The sequence below is a fragment of the Suncus etruscus genome, chromosome 18 (genome assembly GCF_024139225.1).
Source record: "Suncus etruscus isolate mSunEtr1 chromosome 18, mSunEtr1.pri.cur, whole genome shotgun sequence".
NCBI classification, from domain to species: Eukaryota; Metazoa; Chordata; class Mammalia; order Eulipotyphla; family Soricidae; genus Suncus; species Suncus etruscus.
The window spans coordinates 21,586,051-21,607,480 of NC_064865.1; the positions used below are offsets into that span (position 1 = coordinate 21,586,051).

General features: G+C 42.8%; 3 non-coding genes and 1 pseudogene across 3 annotated transcripts; 2 read left to right on the top strand and 2 right to left on the bottom strand.

The window, feature by feature from the left end:
• Positions 1-7,337: 7,337 nt before the first annotated feature.
• On the top strand, positions 7,338-7,734 carry LOC125996507 (39S ribosomal protein L54, mitochondrial-like; annotated as a pseudogene).
• Positions 7,735-12,995: 5,261 nt separating this feature from the next.
• LOC125996655 (U6 spliceosomal RNA) lies at positions 12,996-13,102 on the bottom strand. The gene has a single exon (XR_007491336.1). It is a non-coding gene; the product is annotated as a U6 spliceosomal RNA (small nuclear RNA).
• A 2,866-nt stretch (positions 13,103-15,968) lies between these two features.
• On the top strand, positions 15,969-16,132 carry LOC125996714 (U1 spliceosomal RNA). Its single transcript, XR_007491396.1, has one exon. It is a non-coding gene; the product is annotated as a U1 spliceosomal RNA (small nuclear RNA).
• Positions 16,133-17,166: 1,034 nt separating this feature from the next.
• On the bottom strand, positions 17,167-17,273 carry LOC125996713 (U6 spliceosomal RNA). The gene has a single exon (XR_007491395.1). It is a non-coding gene; the product is annotated as a U6 spliceosomal RNA (small nuclear RNA).
• Between the last annotated feature and the right edge of the window lie 4,157 nt (positions 17,274-21,430).

Genomic DNA, 21,430 nt, shown 5'->3' on the forward strand with positions numbered 1-21,430 from the left:
ATAGCATGGAGGGTAAGGCATTTGCCTTTCATGCAGAAGGTCATCGGTTCGAATCCCGGCGTCCCATATGGTCCCCCGAGCCGGCCAGGAGCGATTTCTGAGCATGAAGCCAGGAGTAACCCCTGACTGCTGCTGGGTGTGACCCAAAAACCAAAAAAAAAAAAAAAAAACAAACATTCAAATGTATTAAATAAGATTCAGTATCCATTTATGATGAAACCCTCCACAAATGGGAGATGAAGAAACTGAACTCAGTATTGTAAAGTCCATAGACAACAAACACAAAGCTGCCATCATCTGTAAGGAATAGAAAAGCTGACAGTTTTTTTTTCTCTAAGATCCAGCCCAAGATAAGGATGTCCACTTTTTTTTTTTTTTTTTGGTTTTTGGGTCACACCCAGCAGTGCTCAGGGGTTTTTCCTGGCTCCATGCTCAGAAATTGCTCCTGGCAGGCACAGGAGATCATATGGGGCGCCGGGATTCGAACCGATGACCTCCTGCATGAAAGGCAAACGCCTTACCTCCATGCTATCTCTCCGGCCCCAGATGTCCACTTTCATCACTATTGTTCAACATAGCAATGAAGTCCTAGTCATTGCAATTAGACAAGAAAGAGAAATTAAAGAAACTCAAAACCGGTAAAGAAGTTAAACTATCACTGTTTACAAATGACATTATATCATAACTAGAAGAACTGAAAGGTTTCATTTAAAACAACAACAACAACAACAAAACCTCCTAGAAATGGTAAAGCTTTACCATAGAGTAGCAGGCTTCAAAACTGATACATAAAATGTGCTGCATTCTTATATATGAACAATAATTTAAAAGAGAAAGAAATATTAAAATAATCACCCCCACTTAGGGGAGCGAATTGGAGGGAAACTGGGACACTGGTGCTGGGAAATGTGCACTGGTGAGAGGTGTTGTACACTGTATGACTGAAACTCAATCATGAACAATTTTGTAACTGTGAAAAAAAAGTGCAACTGTATTATGAACAACCTTGTGAATCACAGTGTTTAAATAAAGTACTTTTAAAAAATAAAGAAAATCACTCCATATATAATTGCTTCTAAAATTCAAGTATTTAAAGTCAATCTAATAAAGAAGCAAAAGACCATTTAATGAAAATTATAGTTCACATCTGAGAGGAAATAAACACAAGAAAATGGAAACACAATACTTGTTCTTGAATTGGAATGATCAATTTTATTAAAATGACCATATTACTCAAAGTATTAACAGGTGCAACAAAATCCTCATTACAATTCTTATGGTATTCTTTTATTCTTGTTGTTGTTGTTTCCTACACCCAGCAGTGCTCAGGGATTACTCATTTCTCTGAGCTTAGAAATTACTTCTGGTAGTGCTTGATGGATAATATGGAATGCTGGGAATTGAACCTAGGTTGGCTGTGTGCAAAGCAAACACCTTAACCACTGTGCTATTGCTCTGGTCATGATCCTATGGTATTCTTTAAGGACATCAAACGAATACCAATTTAAAAGAAAAAAGGGACTAAATGAAATGAAGATATTCTCCAACAAATGGTGCTGGGAAAACAGTTCAGCCACATGCAAAAATCTAAATCTAGACTCCTGTTTCACACTACACAAATATCAATTTAAGGTGGTAAACTTGTCTCTATAAAAATATATTGAGGAAAAACACAGGCAGGACTCTCCAGGATCTTGACTTCCAAGGAGAATTCAATGACATTGGCAAAGGAAACAAAAGCAGATAAAAGCAAGAAGGACTATATCAAATACAAAATTCTTCTCTTCTGTGAAAAGAAATGAGGCCGAAAATAAAAAGTCACTCTACTGATTGGGAGACAATATTAATCATACACCAAAGGGTTAATATCATATCCAGTACTCTGAAAGCAAGTAATAAAAAATTTAAAGATCAAAATGGCAAGAGCAACAGTGATATTACAACAGGTAGGGCTTGAAGATGGCCACCAGGGTTTGCTCTCAGACAACCCATACAATCCCCTAAACCCCATGAAGAGTGATCTCTGAACACAGAGTCAGGAATATACCTTGAGCATCACTTAGTGTGGGCCACCCTTTACCCCAAAAGCAAACAAACAAAATGGGGAGAGGTAAATAGAAATTTCCTCAAAGAAGATATAAAAATATCTTGGATGCATTGGTAGGAAAATAAATAAGGGCAGAACTAAATATCCAAGCCAAAGGCAATGATAATAGAATCAAGGGTTCTAAACTTTAACAATCTAAACTTAAAGGGGCCTGTTATACTGGCAGGTCAGGGGGCAAAGGGTGGTGGCATAGTATGCACTCTAGGTTCATTGTTGGAGGAAGGTTGACACTGGTGGTGGGATGGCCCCTGACTCATAATGTCTGTAATTCAACTATGAAGGACTCTGTAGATCACAATTGTTTAAATAAAATAAAATTTTAAAAAGAAGATATAAAAATAGCCATTTGATGGGGCTAGAGAAATAGCATGGAGGTAGGGCATTTGCCTTACATGCAGAAGGATGGTGGTTGGAATCTCAGCATCCTGTATGGTCCCCTGAGCCTGACAGGAGCGATTTCTGAGCATAGAGCCAAGAGTAACCCCTGAACGCTGCCAGGTGTGGCTCATAAACTAATATATATATATATATATATATATATATATATATATTCTGATTATCAGAAAAGTGCAAAAAAAAAAAAGTGCAAGCCAGAAGCGACAATGAGATATCCCTTCACACAAGGGAAATTATCTATATGAAAAAGACCAAAAACTCATAGGGATATACCCTAGGAACACAAAAATACAATATAAAAATCCCTTCCTCGTGCCTCTATTCATTGCAGCACTATTTACAATAGCCAGACTCTGGAAACAACCAAGATGCCTTTCAACAGATGAGTGGCTAAAGAAACTGTGATACATATATATGCACAATGGAATATTATGCAGCCGTCAGGAAAGATGAAGTCATGAAATTTTCCTATACATGGATGTACATGGAATCTATTATGCTGAGTGAAATGAGTCAGAGGGAGAGAGAAGACACAGAATAGTATCTCATTTATGGGTTTTAAGAAAAATTAAAGACATTACTGTAATAAGGCCCAGAGACAATAGAGTTAAGCCCTAGGAGGGCCAGCAGGACTGGCTCACAATTTGAAGCTCACCACAAAGAGTGGTGAATGCTGTTAGGGAAATAACTACACTAACAACTAGCATGACAATGCTAAAGAATGAGAGAAGTAGAATGCCTGTTGTGATACAGGCGTGGGCGGTGGAGGAGGGGGGCACGGTGGTGGGAATGTTGCACTGGTGAAGGGGGGCTATTCTATTTATGACTGAAACCCAACTACGAATATGCTTGTAATCATGTTGCTTTAATAAAAATTTATATTTAAAAAGTAAGAAAAAGACCAAAGACATTCAATATTAGCAAGGAAGTGGTAAAAAAGGAAAGGAATTATCATTCATGACTGTGTGGAAAATGGTTTGGAGACTTCTCAAAACATTGTGAATAGTTTAAAGATATGATCCAATGATTTTAATTCTGGGCATCTCACTTACCCTAAGAATACAAAAACATTTTTCTAAAAATAAATGTGTACACTTGCATTCATCATAGCAATATTTACAATAATCAAGATTTGGGAACAACCCACATACCCAACAACAGATGAGTTTGTCAAGAAACTAGTATATTGACATACTAGAGTCCTCTTCAGCTATGAGAACAGAAACAGTCTTGCGGTTTACTAGAACTTGGATGGAGTTTAGGTTGTTGTGCTCAGTGAAGTAAACCAGAAAGTCAAAGAAAAATGCCAGGTAATCTTGCTCATCAGATTAGAAAATTTGGGTCCTTAGAAAGGTATGAAACCATCTCTAAATGTAGGAAACCCCAAGACATGATGGGAAAGAGGTAACTAAGGGAGGTGGGGCCAAGGAAGGATCTTGCACAGCAGTAAGGCGTTTGCCTTGCACGTGGCCAATGCAGGACGTGAAGAACCTAATTTGAATCCCGGCATCCCCTATTATCCCTTGAGCCTGCCAGGAACGACTTCCGGGCACAGAGCCAGGAATAAACCCTGAGCGCTGCAGGGTGTGTGTGACCCCTTCCCCCCCAAATGAATCTTGAAATACTGGTGGAGGGATTGGTATAGTAACTCTGCAACTATGAGTAGCATAGTTGCTGTTTTATTGTAACTACTTGTTGTTGTTTTTGAGTCACACCCAGCGCTCAGTGGTTACTCCTGCCTCTGCACTCAGAAGTGCTCCTGGCAGACTCAGGGGATCATATGGGATGCTGGGAATCAAACCATGGTCCAGCCTGCAGTTGGCCACTTTACTGCTTTGCTCTTGTTTCACCCTATTGTAACAATATTATAAACTAAGACACTCAAATAAAAACATTAAACAAGCAAGTAGCATCACTCAGTCTGAACATAATTCTACAAATAAGGAGAGACCAACTCAGATAAGCAGACCTATTAAAACAATCTATTATAATTCTATCCATATAACTTAAAATTCCACTTGCTAATTTTAGACCTACATCTATGACGTATGTATGTTTCTTTAATTTTTGGTTTTTAGTCAGCACTCAGACATTACTCCTAGGAGGCACAGGGATCAAGCCAGAGTTGGCCACATGCAAGGCAAACACCCTACCTACTGTGCTATTGTTCTGGCCCCACATTTGTTTCTTTTAAGCAGTTCTGGGGGGACCAGTTTCTCGGGTCAAATTGTAATAGTCATATTTTTTGTTTGTTTGTTTTTTTGGGTCACACCCGGTGGTGCTCAGGGGTTACTCCTGGTTCAGCACTCAGAAATCCCTCCTGGCAGGCATGGGGAACCATATGAGATGCTGGGATTCAAACCACCATCTGTTCTGGATCAGCTACGTGCCAGGCAAATAAATGCCCTAACACTGTACTATCTCTCTGGCCCTATACACTCAATTCTTGAAACTCGGTTCTCTATCTCATGATTCAAAGCTTGCACATTTTCTAACCTGCATTCTGTAAAATCTATTTGCTTTCTAGTTGTAGCTTATTTGAGGATTTAATCTTTCAGTGACAGTATGTCAATGACTACCAAAAAGGTCTAATTATTAAGACTGTCAAATGGCACAGTTCTGGCCTACTTTAAATACAAAGCCACCTAAATGAAATCATCTTATCTCCAGAACCATCATGCAATGCTGGAACATTCCCTGTACATGCTCTGGTGTTCTTTTCTGAATTAATCTTTACTACAAAGCTGCTATGGGTATTTAACTTACAGATTAGAGACCACTATTTCTGATTTAAATATAGCAACCCAAATTATTCTTGGGTTCTATATTATATTAAGCCATATTAAGTTATCGTAAGCCAGAGACTTCTGATAGGGCATTTGCCTTGTACATAGCCAACCTGGGTTTAATCCTCAGCATCCCATATGGTCAACCAGGAGCCTTGCCAGGAGAATTTATGATCACAAAGCTAGGAGTAAACCCTGAACACCTCTGGATGTGGCTCCAAAACAACAAAAAAAAAAAACAAACAAAAGGGGCCAGAGAGATAGCACAGCAGTAGGGCATTTGCCTTGCATGTAGCTGACCCAAGATGGGCCTGGGTTCGATTCTGGTACTCTGAGCCTACCAGAGCGATTTCTGAGCATGAAGGCAAGAGTAACCCCGATATGCCACCAGGTGTGGCCTAAAACCAAAACAACAACAACAACCAAAACAACAACAAAAACCTTTAAAGAGGAAAGAACAAAAGAGTATCCATAGATAAATTACAAATAAATTTTGGAAGACAGTGGGACCAAAGTATACTGATTAATTAGATAGAACTGTTAGTTTAAAGCCCCCCCAGGTAGGGCTCAAGGCTCCATAAAGGGGGGGGCATTTAACCTCGGCATACACTGTCATAACAAGTAATCCGGTGTTTATGTCTCTGTATGTCTCTGGAGCTGAGAGTTGCTGTGTCCTGCTTCAAACCCCACTTCGAAAAGCTATGCATTGCAAAACGTGCTCATTGGAGCCATTAATCCAGACATCACCTCTGATTAACAAATCAGCTCAAATTATTTTTTATATTTTTGTTTTGCAGGTTAAAGTTTTTTTTTTTAATGGGCCCGGAGAGATAGCACAGCAGCGTTTGCCTTGCAAGTGACTGATCCAGGACCAAAGGTGGTTGGTTCGAATCCCGGTGTCCCATATGGTCCCCCGTGCCTGCCAGGAGCAATTTCTGAGCAGACAGCCAGGAGTAACCCCTGAGCACTGCCGGGTGTGACCCAAAAAAGAAAAAAAAAAGTTTTTTTTAATGAAGATATTAATTACAGCTGCGCGGGGGGGGGGGGCACGAAAAATGTTTCCTTCTTCCTAGGGGGTCATGACAGAAAATAATTGAGAAGCACTGGTTTAAAGGGACAGTTTTAGGCTGTCATTTCATTTGATTTTCGGAGTTAAAGAGAATGGGAGTGCAAAGAACATCATATCCACCAGAAAATGCTGCATTATGAAACAGAAGGTCTAATTCCCATGGGAAATAAATAATTGGAAAAAATTAGTGTGTTGTAGACTTAAGTTTTCTGTGGGTTTGATTCCTGGAGTACTCGTGGTCAGGCACATCAATTCCTGGGCTAGGTTGATAATTCAATCAAGAAATCAATGGCAGAAGTACTTGTTTTGCAGGTACGAAGCCAGCGTTTGCTTCCAGATATGATATGAGTATTGTTCTAAGTACTAGTAGGTGTGGCACTGCCCCCTTCCCCTGAACAAACGTTGAAATAAGCACAGCAATGGACCAGAACAATAGTAGGGTGCTTGTGGCTGACCTGGGTTTCATCACCAGTACCCCCTTAGTCCCACTAGAAGTTACCCCTGAGTGAAGTGCCAAGAGTAAGATCTGAGCACTGGTAGGTGCAATCCCAAACCCAAGTAACAATGAAAATTAAAATAGGGTGCTATAGCACAGAGGTAGGGCGTATGCCTTACACACGACCTAACCGGGACAGATTCAGGTTCAATTCCCAGCATTCCATATGGCCCCCTGAGCCTGCCAGGAGTAATTTCTGAGCTCAGAGCCAGGAGTAATTCCTGAGTGCTGTTGGGTATGGACCCAAAACTAAAAAAAGTAAAGAAAGCACAGCATGTCAACATGTCCTTCTAATGTATAATTGTTTACTTTGCATTTTAGGAAAACTGACTTAGCAGGAGGTAGGCTTCTTACAGAAAGGAAGAGAAGAATCACATCTTTATTTTTAATAAGTCACAACTATCAAGGATCAACAGAATAAAAAAATTAAAAAGCGACATGAGAGAACTGTGTGCACTTGCAAGGAAGGTGTCAGCACACATCATGGCAGCTAGACGCCTCTTTGGAGCTGTCCGGCTCTGGGTCTGCTGCTGGCCCAGAGAACTACAGAGCCCGCTGATCAGAAGAGACTGGTCGCATGCAATTATGCCAAGAGACTGGTCATTAAAGGGGCCAACAGAGGCAAAGGCGGTGTCCCAAGCCAGGATCTGAAGGGCCCAGTTCTGCTGACCACACATGCCATGGTGTCAACATCTACAAGGGGGATGAGGACATGCCCCTAAAACCCAACTCCGAGTACCCCAAGTGGCTGTTCCATATGAACCTGTGCCCCCCAAAGATGCTGGAAAAGTTGGACCCTGAGTCATGGGAGTACTGGTGGCTGCTGTGGAAACAAAACTTCTGGAGAAACTACCGGCTGAGCAAGGGGCAGAAGTTCTAGTGGCTGCCCGGAGGCTGGCTTCTCATAGGATGCTCCCTGATCAGCTCCCTTCCTCCCACCAGGGTTTCCTCCAGCTGTCCTGATTCTTCAGGGGATTCCTTTCTGGAGATTCAAGGCCCAGATATCCCAAGCAGCAAAAAAATTTTATGAGCTTAAGGAACTAAATTCTTTAGGCTTCATTAGCTTCAGGCATGGCTGGATCCAGGTGCTTCAGTCGGTAGCCAAGTGACTCTCTTACCTCTGGATCCATATTACTGAGGTGCCAACGGGCCGAACCCAGAACCTCACACCCACGAGGCACATACTAGGCTGTGATCCACACGTCATGGCCCTCAGGTCCTCAATGCAGGAGGAGGGGCAGAAATCTTTACCTTATACGTGACCCACCTGTGTTCTATTTCCTGCATCCCATGTGGTCCCCTGAGCACTCCCAAGAGTAAGGCCTGAGTGCAAAGCCAGGAGTAATCCCAGAACACTTTTAGGTGTGCCCCCTCCAAAAAAACCCAAATAAAAATCCTTTGTGGTGTTTTTTGTTTATTTTGTTTTGTTTTTCTTTTTTGGTTTTTGGGTCACACCTGACAATGCTCAGGGGTTACTTCTGGCTCTACGTTTAGAAATTGCTCCTGACAGGCTTGGAGGACCATATGGGATGCTGGGATTCAAACCACTGTCCATCTGCATGCAAGGTAAACGCCCTACCTCCATGCTATCTCTCTGGCCCCTCAAATAAAAATTGTGTCCTTCACTGGGCATCAGGAGACTTATTAGGGGTCTCAAACTCGCGGCCCGCGAGTTGTTGCGGCCTCTGTACAACATTTTGTGGCCCGCGGCCAGTCTTCAAATATGCAGTATTCACGATTATTCGCTTACCGAATAAAAATTGCATATTTGGCTCTCTCTATCCTCTCTTGAGTTGGAGGCTAGCTCTAGCTGGCATGGGGTTTGGGGAGACCCCATGTGAAAGGCCTTCTCCCTAACTTGGGTGCGCTGGGAGCTGTGGTGTACCCCAAGACCCACCCATATCTGGGAGGAGTTTTGGGAACCGGATAATAGGTGTAACTACCTGCAAGACCTCCCATTTCTGCACTTTCTATTTCCTAAATAGAAATAACAGCAAATAACTATGCTCATAATAATAACGTTAGTCAACACAGAAATTCCACAAACTATGATGGCTAGAGACACTACACTTTTCATTTGAAATATAGACCACAACCATCCAACTGCAGTGATTGTCCTTAGATCAAAACCAATTAGTTTTAAACAAAATGGAATGATCCACTTGTATACTAGAGCACCAATGCGTAAGACTAAGGGTGGTAAAATCCACATGACTAACCACAGAAACCATTTGATGGTCAGCATAGGAAATTTCCAATGAAATATTTCACTTACAGTTCTGAGGGTCCAGGGTTCAGGTCCCTGTCTGGGCGTCATTATGTAGCAGGACAGCCCCTGAAGAGGTTGACTGATGGAGGGATGGAGAATGAGGCCCTTTTCTTCCAGCTCGGAGCACGTGTCTGCCACCCTGTCTAGCCCACGGTTCTGAGGTGAAACGGCGGGTAAACAGCTCGCAGACAATCAGGCTCGTGGAAATATTTGCTTTATTCGGATGGACAAAACTGAAGTCCAAAGACTCCGATTCAGTTCCAGCCAGCAAAAAGCCTCTCGCCTTCCACAGACCCTTGCTCTTATAGTCCAGAGTCAGGTCCCACCCAATGGTGGGATCAGATACCAACCAATGGTGGAAGCAGAATCAGGTCCTACCCTAGGGTGGGGGCAGAATGCCAGGTCACACCCTAGGGTAGGGCACAATCACCTAATCAGATTAGGGTGAGCAACATAGTAATCCCCCAAAATATTTACATACACAACAATTCCCCCTTTTGTTTTTAGTAAACAAACAATATTGTCTACAATTATTAAAAGAAAAATTAGTCGATAATAAAAGAGCGGCTGTTTGCATAAGCGCATCACAGGAAAATGTAAAGAAAAACTTCTAACCTAAGCACAGGGTGTCTAAAACCAGAAACATGTATCAAGGAATCAACTACAAGCTCCTGAGAAGATAAATCTAAGACGTACATAGATCTTTCGAAGAGACACCAGAAAGGTTGTGTAGCAGGCAAGAAGAAGCACCTTTTCTTTATTTGTTGTTGTTGTAGGTGGTGGTGGTGGTCGTTTTTGGGTCACACCTGGCAGTGCTCAGGAGTTACTCCTGACTCCACGTTCAGAAATCGCTCCTGGCAGATACCGGCATTTGAACCAATGACCTTCTGCATGAAAGGCCAACGCCTCGCCTCCATGCTATCTCTCCAGCTCCATTTTCATTCAAGTTCAGGTAGACCAGAAAGCCCATCTTTGAGGGCATTGAACTAGGCCTTTATTTCGGAAGAAGTGGCACATACACCCTCTGCACAGTGGGGAGCCACTGCAATGATGATCAATAGGTATCTGAACTTAGTCCAAGTTCTTAATCCAGTCTGAAGTCCATAAGATGTCTGAAATTGATGTCGACTATTTATAGATGGGAGCTTAAGTCACAAACCAAAACAAAATGTTTAAGGCAGAGACCCTCCCTGTGTAAATAAACAACTTGAGGGCCCATCCAAAATGGATGGAACCTTCTATAAACCTAGTATTTTGCCTATGATGCGCCCACGCAAAAAACCCTGAGAACAGACAAAAATATCATTTGGGAAATTATAGACAATAATATATAACTCACAAACCTAAAGTCAAGAAAGCAAAACCTTAATGTAATACAACATCGATTCCTAATATTAAAAACTAAAATAGAAAAACATTAATTACGATAGTCAAAAGAAGCGTAGTACCAAACATAACTTCAAAGGATTACAGTTATAGGAAAAACAACAGATGTAATTTCTACAGAGTTCAATACCAATCTGTAAATATGAGGGGTCTGGAACTCCAAAAAGACCGGCAGAAGACACTTGATGGGTCTGGAAAAGCCGGTTGAAGCCTTGTACAGGAGATAACATCAAGCTGAATGAAGAAGGAAGGCCAGTACAGTCATCCATGTGTTGGGGCATCCCCAAGCGTTACATCATTACATCATAAGTTGGTTGGGCTTCTGTATTTCCTTTGGGATCGGTGCAATCTTGGGGTAGCCATTGTAGAAACGGTCAACAATAGCATTTTGTATGTGGATGGAAAACCAGAAATTCAGATAGCACAGTTTAACTGGGATCCAGAGACTGTGGGTCTTGTCCATGGAAAAGAAAATATTAACTTTGAAAGACAACAAAACACATTTAAATCATAAAGAAAATGACTAAGACAAAGATGCAGGTGGTTAGAAATTAGATGTTAAAATGGGCTAATCTGTATTACCTCCCTTATATTTTTATTTTTTAACCACTAACTAATTAAAACTTATTCCATCACCAACTATGAGTAAAATATTACTACCCACTAATTTTCTACACCTAAAACCATAGTTTAGATTAATTTGTCCCACGCTGATCTCACCACGTGGCTTTTGTAAACTTTTAAAGTTCAGATGTTGGTTTGTCCCACGCTGATCTTACCACGTGGCTTTCTTCCGTAGTTCCAGGCTCCGCTGCCGGTTTGTGATCTGGAGCGAGGATTCCAGGTTTTTCGCTTTTCCGGGCCAAACTGAGCCCAGCCAAGCCGATTCCAGCCGAGATCCCAGCCGAGCCGAGCTGCTTGGAGCTTGCCGCTTGGAGCTTTTTGCCGCAGGGGCTTAACCGCTGCCTTTTTTCCCCTCTGGGAGCACTTTGGATGTTCAGAGTTCCAAGTGATTTAAACTAAAAGTTTAGTCCGAAATTTCCAAAGTCGAAATTCAAATTCAAGCCAAAGGTCATTCTCAGAAAATCAGTCCATTTTCAATACAGTCTTTTTTCTCCTCCGTTTCCAATTTAGACTTTTAATAAGTTTTTGAAGAGGCCGAGGTTTTTGGTTTTTGTAACAAAGTTTTAGTTCTGGGCCTTGGCCAGAGGTGGTGCAAGCTTTCACCTCTCTTGTTTTAATGGCCTTTGAACCCCCAGATGGGGTGTCGGCCATTTTTAAAAATGGTTGCACGTGGCCCAGGGTTTTGGGCTCAGTGCACCCGACAAGAGCCAAAATTAAACTGAAAAGCAGAAATGTTACCATTGTTGCTGGTTTCTTGGGTTCAGGATTCAGGTCAAAGTTCGGAGCACCAGATGTTGTGTTAAATAAATAACGATGGGTTGGATGGTGAAGGATGCCATCCAGCCCACGTGGCTCTGCAACCTCCATGCAGCCGGCGAGTTCCAGGCCCAGGTGAAATTACTCACTCACACGCAGCCATCAGGAAGAATCATCTTTAGTCATGCCCTTGCCACCACAGGTGTGTGGCCTATGTCAACCTTTTAAGCACAGCTATATTTTGCTAGCCCTGCATCTTATCTCCTGTTAGCCATCTTCCCTTTGGGCTCCATGCGGCCCAAAGATCCAAAAGCCAGGAAGCCAAGCCGGGCCAAAAGAGAAACGGCAAAAGGGCAAAAAGGCCCGAATCCCCTGGCTCAGAGGTTTATCTATCCTTTTCCAGACCCCTCCCAGAAATGGGAGGTCTTGCAGGTAGTTACACCTATTATCCGGTTCCCAAAACTCCTCCCAGATATGGGTGGGTCTTGGGGTACACCACAGGAGCCTTGATAAGCCCCCAGCTTTCCCCTCTTCTGCCCCCGGCCTCCAGGCCTTCTGGGGTGGCAGCCCAGGCGGCCAGACAAGGTGGGTGTCGGGGGGGGGGGCACAGGGTGTAGGGCGGGCAGATCCTGGCTTCCGGCTCTCTCTCGATCCTCTCTTGAGCTGGAGGCTAGCTCTAGCTGGCATGGGGTTTGGGGAGACCCCATGTGAAAGGCCTTCTCCCTAACTTGGGTGCGCTGGGAGCCTTGATAGGCTCGCAGCCTTCCCCTCTTCTGCCCCCGGCCTCCAGGCCTTCTGGGGTGGCAGCCCAGGCGGCCAGAAATGGTTGGTCCTAACTTGGGGTGTGCTGAGATTTGCTCGGTTGCGCTGTTTGTCACTGGCAATTTCTGACCATTCTGCATATGGAAAACCACCCGGGGGTTAGCGCCCCTGCGTGCACTGCATGTATTAAGAGTATTCCTTATCTTTATGATATGTTTTGCGTATCCAGAATGTCCATTTTGTATTCTGCTCTTTCCCACACCCCTACAAAGCTCATTTTTACTCCTTAACTCTCTCACCGCCCCCCCCAAACATCACTAACCCACATTACTCTTTTTTTTTTTTTAAATATGGAACGCTTCACGAATTTGCGTGTCATCCTTGCGCAGGGGCCATGCTAATCTTCTCTGTGTCGTTCCAATTTTAGTATATGTGCTGCCAAAGCGAGCACCACATTACCCTTTTTAACTTCAGCACTGCACAATCCTAATCACAGACCAAAGCCGTGCATTGTGTGTAACAACCCCAAACTGTTTAAAAAAGACATTAAAAGGACACGTATTTCTTTAGAATATTTTGTGTTTTTTCTCTGACAGCTAAAAGTCTTACTAAATATTCTCTTATACAATGACGATTCTAACCACTTTTTATCTTCTCTTTATGAGCTGTTCAACAAGGAATTTTGGTGAAAGAGTCCCCCAGGTTAATGCTTATGATTGAACCACGTCATGGGGATTGTTGGACTTGTTCTTACGGTCCCCATATGCACCAATAATGCCACGTGGCATTGCTCCTTTTTTGCATAGGCACATTAAAATGGGAAAATACTATACATACAAATAAGATCCTGTCTAATAGAGATTGGAATACACAAATCTTGTAGTGCAAAGGGACCTTACACCCTGAACATTGGCATAACGACCTGGCACAGGCCTCAGAAGAAAGGGCATTTTTCATTCACTCCTGAACCAGGGAAGCCTTCCACGAAACATCCAGGTTCATCACCTGGAAGCAATCCTCTACCACGGAAGACCCTACCACTGCTCAGACATCGACCTGCTCAAAAGAGACTTCCCTTAACACTGAGAAGACTTAACAACAACGACCTGCTTACAGGACAGGGCTTCCTGCATTGCCCTTTAATGGTGAGGTGAAACGAGAGGACGCTCCACATCCTGACTTCAATGTAGGAGATGCAGATTCCAGGATCTTTAATACAGAAACATGATACCAACAGAGACTGTGTGAAAAGTGTGTTGGTGATACGGACAATGTCTTGGATTGGACAATCTAACATGCCTGGAGCCTAGAGTTGGTCTTATGCCAGGAAGCTTCAGGGGTCGGGTCTCTTTGTATTTAGGCCAAGGTTATTCCTTTCCAGGCCCCTCATATTTTGGTGTGCCTATGCAAACAACAATTGCCACTCTAACACCGTTTTTACTGTGCTCCTTTGACTCTAATCCTTAAAAAAAAAAAACCACTTAAAATTTGAGGTTAAGCTAATATGCATGTACATGGAAATGTAAAAAATGCTATGCCTCTAATGTTTAAGGAGTTACGTAAGTTTTATGGCTTTAGATTGCCATGTGTGCTGTTAAGAAATATTATCATGTGTTACAATCTGGGGACTTGAGGGACAAAGTAATTGTACATGGATTCTGTTTTATTTATCTTAATGTTCTTTGGCTGAAAGTTCAAAGTTAAGATATCATCAAGGGGACTTCTGAGAATTATATTATGGGTGATTGTCCTTCCACTGTAACTTTACCTTGTCCTCTTTCTTTGCATCTTTGTTCTCATAATTAAAAATAAAAAAAATTTAAAAAATCGCATATTTGAAGGCCGGCCGCGAGCCACAAAATGTTGTACGGAGGCTGCAACAACTCTCTGGCAGCGAGTTTGAGACCCCTGGGTGGCCAGATGCTCCAGGAGGTTGGTGGCCCTGCACTGCCCTCATTGCTGTATTCCACCCCCTGCTGTGGTCATGCCCTCTGATTTTGACTATGCATCTCCCTGTGTGACCAGGGCCCCAATGATGTCCCTGTCCTGCCCCCATGGCCTTGCCCCCAATTATGACCACACCCTCCCAATGTGACCACGCCCTACATGGCCACGCCCACACGCTGTTTCCATGGCTTTTCAGAAGACTGGCTGCCCTGCTGTCCCAGGGTCAGTGCTCTGAGTCCAAGAGCTGTCTGGTGGGACTCTTCCCAGGTAGGTTGTTCTGGGTTCTAAACTGGGCCTTCTCAGAATGGGGGTGGGCAGGATCCTCTTTTTCTGCATGAAATCACGGCAGCCACAGCTCAGTGCCACCCCCTGATACCCTCCCACAGGGTATACAGCTCAACATCACAAGTGAACTTCATCAAATTGCCAAGCGGCCAGATGTGTTCCAGCTCTATATAGGTCCTGGGATCTTGTATAGTAGTGTCAGCCCAGTAGGATCTGGGACATCTGATGGGAATGTTTCTTAGGAATCTAGTAAGCTCAGTAAGCCAAACAATAGCACAGAAGCTCAACTAACACTGTTGTAAGAAACAAGTGAATTTGTGCCTATAAGATGGGGACAGGCTGGAGTGGTGAGTGGGAAATTGGGGACACTGAAGAAAGGCAACACTGGTGGTGGGTTGAGTGTTGGAAATTTTAATGCCTGAAACAACTATTATGAATAGCTTGGTAAGTTATAGGGTCGTAATAAAAACTATAGGAATTTAAAAAAAAAGCAACATGAAAGAATTAGACCAAGAGATCTAAGAAATTGTACAGTGGAGGGCATTGCCTTTCATGTGAGTGACTCTGGTTGATACTGGCACTCCCTGTGTTCCTCTGAGCTCACCAGGAAAGATCATCACTGTGTGTAGAGCTAGGAGTAAGACCAGAGGGCTGTAGTGATAGCATAGTGGTAGAGGGTTTGCCTTGCATGCTGTAGACCTGGGAAGGATAGTGGTTCGATTCCCAGCATTCCCATGGTCCCTCAAGCCTGCCAGGAGCTATTTCTGAGTGTGGAACCAGGAGTAACACCTGAGTGTTGCCAGGTGTAGCACAAAAACTAAAAACAAAGAAACAAAAGAAAAGGAAAAAGAAGGGGCTGGAGTGGTGGTGCATGTGGTAGGGCATTTGCCTGCACGTGCTAACCTAGGATGGACTGAGGTTTGATTCCCCGGCATCCTATATGGACCCCCCAAGCCAGGAGCAAGTTCTGAGCACATAGCCAGAAGTAACCCTTGGTGGGGGGGGGGGAGAAAAAAAGAAAGAGACCAAAATATGCAAGAAAAAGGATAGGGAAAATCACAAATAAAATATTCAATAGAAAAATCATACTTACCTGGCAGGGGAGATACCATGATCAAGAAGGTGGTTTCCCCATGGCGAGGCTCACCCATTGCACTCCGGGTGTGCTGACCCCTGCGATTTCCCCAAATGTGGGAAACTCAACTGCATAATTTGTGGTAGAGGGAGACTGCGTTCACGCTCTCCCTTAGAACAAAAACAAAAACAAAAAATCACAAATAAAATGTTCACTAGAAAAGAGCATCCCAGACTAATATCAAGAAACTAGTATGTACATAAGCAAAAACACTAAAAATAAATTAGTAAAAGATAGGATTTACTGGGACCGAAGTGCAGCGGTAGGGCATTTGCCTTGCAGCAGCTGACCCAGGACGGACCTTGGTTAGATCCCCCACATCCCATATGGTCCCCAAGAGAGGAACGATTTTTTTTTTTTTTTTTTTGGTTTTTGGGCCATACCCGGCGGTGCTCAGGGGTTACTCCTGGCTGTCTGCTCAGAAATAGCTCCTGGCAGGCACGGGGGACCATATGGGATGCCGGGATTCGAACCAACCACCTTTGGTCCTGGATCGGCTGCTTGCAAGGCAAACACCGCTGTGCTATCTCTCCGGACCCACAGGAACGATTTCTGATAAAAAAAAAAAAAAAAGGATTGCTAGGAACTAATGGTACAAATGCCACAACAAAGATAATTCATAAGCACAAAAAACTAAAGATAATTTTAAAAAATGCCTGCAGTACCTCTGGCAATTCAATGTGCCTAAGAATTACCTGGGAAGCTTGTTAAATAAATACTTTATTTTAATTCAGTAGCTTCCAGAGGACTAGAGTCTATTTCTAGGGGCTGGAGCTATAATCCAATGGGGAAGGCACTTGCCTTGCATGTGGCTGACCCAGGCACATTCAGGAATAAGCCCTGAGCACAGATGGGGGAGGCCCCAAAATCAAAGAAAAGTCCATTTCTAATCAGCTCCAAGATGAGATTGCTGCTGAACCAGGGACACACTTCTTTTTTTTTTCCTTAAAAAATATGGAACATGGGCCTGGAGAGATAGCACAGCGGCGCTTGCCTTGCAAGCAGCCCATCCAGGACCAAAGGTGGTGGTTCAAATCCTGGTGTCCCATATGGTCCCCTGTGCCTGCTAGGAGCTATTTCTGAGCAGACAGCCAGGAGTAACCCCTGAGCAACGCCGGGTGTGGCCCAAAATAAAAATAAAAATATATATATATATGGAACACGTCACAAATTTGTATGTCATCCTTGTGCAGGGGCCATGCTAATCTTCTCTGTATCATCCCAATTTTAGTATATGTGCTGCCAAAGCGAGCATGGGGGGGCACACTTCAACAAGAAAAACCCTTATTAATAGAAAGAAAAACAAATCATTAAGACTTAAATAAGAGGAGAAAGGCAATTCAGAAGAACCAACATAGTATAACAAGTTTCAAGAAGACCCAATGGAGAATAATATCAAAGAAACAACTAAGTTTATTTTTATTTTTCTTATACTTTTTATACACTTTATTTATTGATTGATTGGTTTTGGGGCCACATCCAGCGGTGCTCAGGGGTTACTCCTGGCTCTGTGCTCAGAAATCGCTCCTGGTAGGCTCAGGGGACCATATGGGATGCTGCGAATCGAATTGGGTCCCTCCCAGGTTGGCCGCAAGCAAAGCAAATACTCTACTGCTGTGCTATCTCTCCGGCCCTTATTTTAATTTTTCTTATAGACAAAACATTTATAATTTTTTTTTTGTGGCTTTTGGGTCACATCCGGCAGTGCTCAGGGGTTACTCCTGGCTCCATGCTCAGAAATTGCTCCTGGCAGGCACAGGGGACCATATGGGACGCCGGGATTCGAACCGATGACCTTCTGCATGAAAGGCAAACGCCTTACCTCCATGCTATCTCTCCGGCCCCAATTTTTTATTTCTATTTTAAAAAATTCTTCTTAAGGGAGCCCGGAGAGATAGAACAGAGGTAAGGCGTTTGCCTTGCATGAAGGTCGGTGGTTCGAATCTTGGCACCCCATATGGTTCCCTGTGCCTGCCAGGAGCAATTTCTGAGCGTAGAGCCAGAAGTAGTCCCTGAGTGCTGCCGGGTGTGAGCCCAAAAAAATTCTTAAGAACTGTGATTTATAAAGTTTTTACTAATTGACTTTTAGGCATATAATATTTTAACACCAATCTCATCACTAGTGACAACTTTCCTCTGTGGGTCAGTATAGTAGGGAGCAAAGAAAGTTGAAGAGTGTTTCACCTCTCTGCTTATACCACCTTGGCGGCCAGTGCTTAGAAAAATGCCTGGCCTGGATTAGGTCAGTCCTGACCCCAGCACAGGCTTTCTGGGTCTGTTGTCTTCCCCTCAAAGTAAAAAATTTCAAGAAGAGAAAGCAAGTAAGTTTTTTACTGAAACTTTAGAAACATGAGATGAGAAAAAAGCCTATATCTGAGAGAGAATAAATTCCTCCAGAGTGGAAACAGGCGGCATCGAAACATCAAAACAGGCCAGAGCCATAGCACAGCGAGAGTGGTGTTTGTCTTGCCCAGAGCTGGCCGTTTCAATCCCAGGCATCCGATATGGCCCCCCACCCCCAGCCAGTGAGAAGTGATCCCCGAGTTCAGAGCCAGGAGGCCAGGAGGCCAGGAGTAAGCTCTCAGCATCTCCAGATGTGGCCCCAAATAGAAAAGGAACATGGAGATAAGCAACATATGTATTCAAGGTGGAACATGGGCTTGAGGAACAAGCCTATTTTTATTTTGGGGAGTAATATCTGGAAGTGCTTAGGAACTGCTGCTCGCTCTGTGTTCAGGGGTCACTCATGGCAGGGCAATGGTAAGGGGACTATGTAGAGCCTTGGATTTGAACTAGGGTTGGCTGAATGCAAGGTGATCGCCTGGACTATCTTCCTGACCCCAACACCTTTTGCCACTTATTTAGCAAAGATGATCATGCTGATGAAATTTCTCATCATTTGGTGGAATCAGGTTCTCAGTTAAATTGATTTGAAGAAATTGGAGGCACTTGCTCCTTCTGACAGATTAGAATGTGTGATCAGCTCAACACAAACAATAGTTTAAAATTTGTGCTTTTTTTTGTTTGTTTGTTTGTTTTTGTTTTTGGGTCACACCCAGCTGCGCTCAGGGGTTACTCCTGGCTCTATGCTCAGAAGTGGCTCCTGGCAGGCTCGGGGGACCATATGGGATGCTGGGATTTGAACCAATGACCTTCTGCAAGCAAGGCAAATGCCTTGCCTCCATGCTATCTCTCCGGTCCCAATTTTAATTTTTGTTTGTTTGTTTGTTTTTTGGCCACACCTGATGACATTCAGGAGTTACTCCTGGCTCTGCACTTAGAAATCACTCCTGGCAGGCTCGGGAATCCATATGGGATGCTGGGGATCAAACCTGGGTCCATCCTGCATGGAAGGCAAACGTCCTACCACTGTGCTATTTCTCCGGCACAAATTGGTGCTCTTTTTACTAAGAATTCAAGACTTCTGTGGTGAAATATGACAAATTTTAAACCACTGCTCCAGAGACCAAACCTCCAATTAACCAAACTACTTCCAAACTAAAATCTTTCCCATATTTATTATTTTATGTGCAAATAGATTTCACTCTGCTCTGAGAGGTAACATTAAGTCAATCTCTTTCACTATTCGCTGTGCTTCATGATCCAGCTACCCATCAAAATGCCTTTCATCTTATTTCTCTCCCAGACATCTGAGTCCTTAAAATATATTTTGGAATGGAACACAATTGTTTTTCATCTCACTTAGGGTGCAGTTTTCTAACAACGACAGAGCATTCTAAATGCAAATGCAATAACTCCAAATAGCCAGGCAAATTAGAATAAATACAGACTGAAAGCTGTTAAGATAGGCCTAAATTAAGTCAGGCTGCAAAAAGAGATGGTAGCAAACAAAATCATTCAACACAGACAACTTACCCAGAATTGCTGTCGTAATTCTTCTGACCCTTTAAGCCTAGAGCTGGTCCTTCTTGTTCCCAGCCCAGGGCATATCAGATAAACTGCTCTTCCATATTTATACAAACTAAGAGACTAAATGAATAAGAGTATATGAGGCATCTTACCATTTCCTTGAAATTATGCCCAAAGTCTCAGTTGGATTAGAAAAAGCTGGTTGCATTATGCTGGTTGAATTATGCTCAAGAACTTTTCTACCACTACATAGTAAATGTTTCCTTGGCTTCAATCATATTGTATTACTGGGAAGTATTGTTAAGTCTTATTGCCCAGCACCATCCTAACGCATCATTTGATATGTTCCTGCATGCACAAACACTTCCCCTCTTCTGCCTCTCAACCAAAACTAAATTTGATTCATCCTATTAAGTTCAGTTGATGCCCATTCACTTAATGAAACCTTTTTGGACTCCATCTTCAGCTTTTGCTTTGATTTTTATTATTTTTAACATCTGGCTCTTGCCGATTCCTATTCTGCGCTTCTTCTGGAACCCAATCCTGGTTTTTGAGGCAGTATTGGGCAATCTCTGTGAGTCATCTTTGGTAGAGAAGTAAGTATTGAATGTGGACGTAACATATGCCTTTTGCTACCACTACGAACCTTTTATTGTTGCTCATTTTATCTATTTCTTCTAAGGAAGCTCATGTGCTTCCAAGGTTATCCTTGCTTCTAGTCTTTTCCCTCTGCCTAACATAATGCTAAGAATAGATGCTTTGAAAGTTTCTACTTCATAAACCTGGTAAAAATCTTGCCTAGGCAACCATTGTTTTCCTCCAAAAAATTCTGAATTGTGATAATAGAAGTATTCACGGAGATCAGACAACTTCCTTGCTTAAAGTGTTCCATTTTATTTGGTTAGGAAAGGAAAGGAGGGTCCGGAGAGATAGCATGGAGGTAAGGCATTTGCCTTGCATACATAAGGTCAGTGGTTTGAATCCTGGCATCCCATATGGTCCCCTGAGCCTGCCAGGAGCAATTTCTGAGCATAGAGCCAGCAGTAACTCCAAAAGATCTTAGGTAACTTCAGTGCAAAAGTGAGAAAGGGCACACAGGTGTGGATAGTGGTTTAGGAATAAACTGGTTAAGTGCCCACTCATCAGAGATTCTATTTTTAAACCCTGAGAATGAAAAACATTTAAGAATGAAAAAAAATCCTCTATAAATATTTAAGCAAGTCAAATGGGAAATGGAAAAGTGAGACGTGTAAGTCAAAGCCAGCATTTTGAATCCCATTATCAATTTTTTTTTTTAAAAAGGTTTTGAGATGGGGGCATTGAGGTAATACTCAGGTGTTACCTTCAATTTAGACTCCACCAGTGATTCATTTTATTTGCAAAGTCTTAGTCATTTTTGAGTGTCCTTTAGTGAATTTGTTAACCTTCAGAATCCATCTGGTCCTGATATAAGATAAAGTTAGAAACTACCTCTGGCTTCTTAAAATGTGAAAGGAATAAATCCTTCCTATTTACCTACTTGAAATCAAATAAATAAAATCA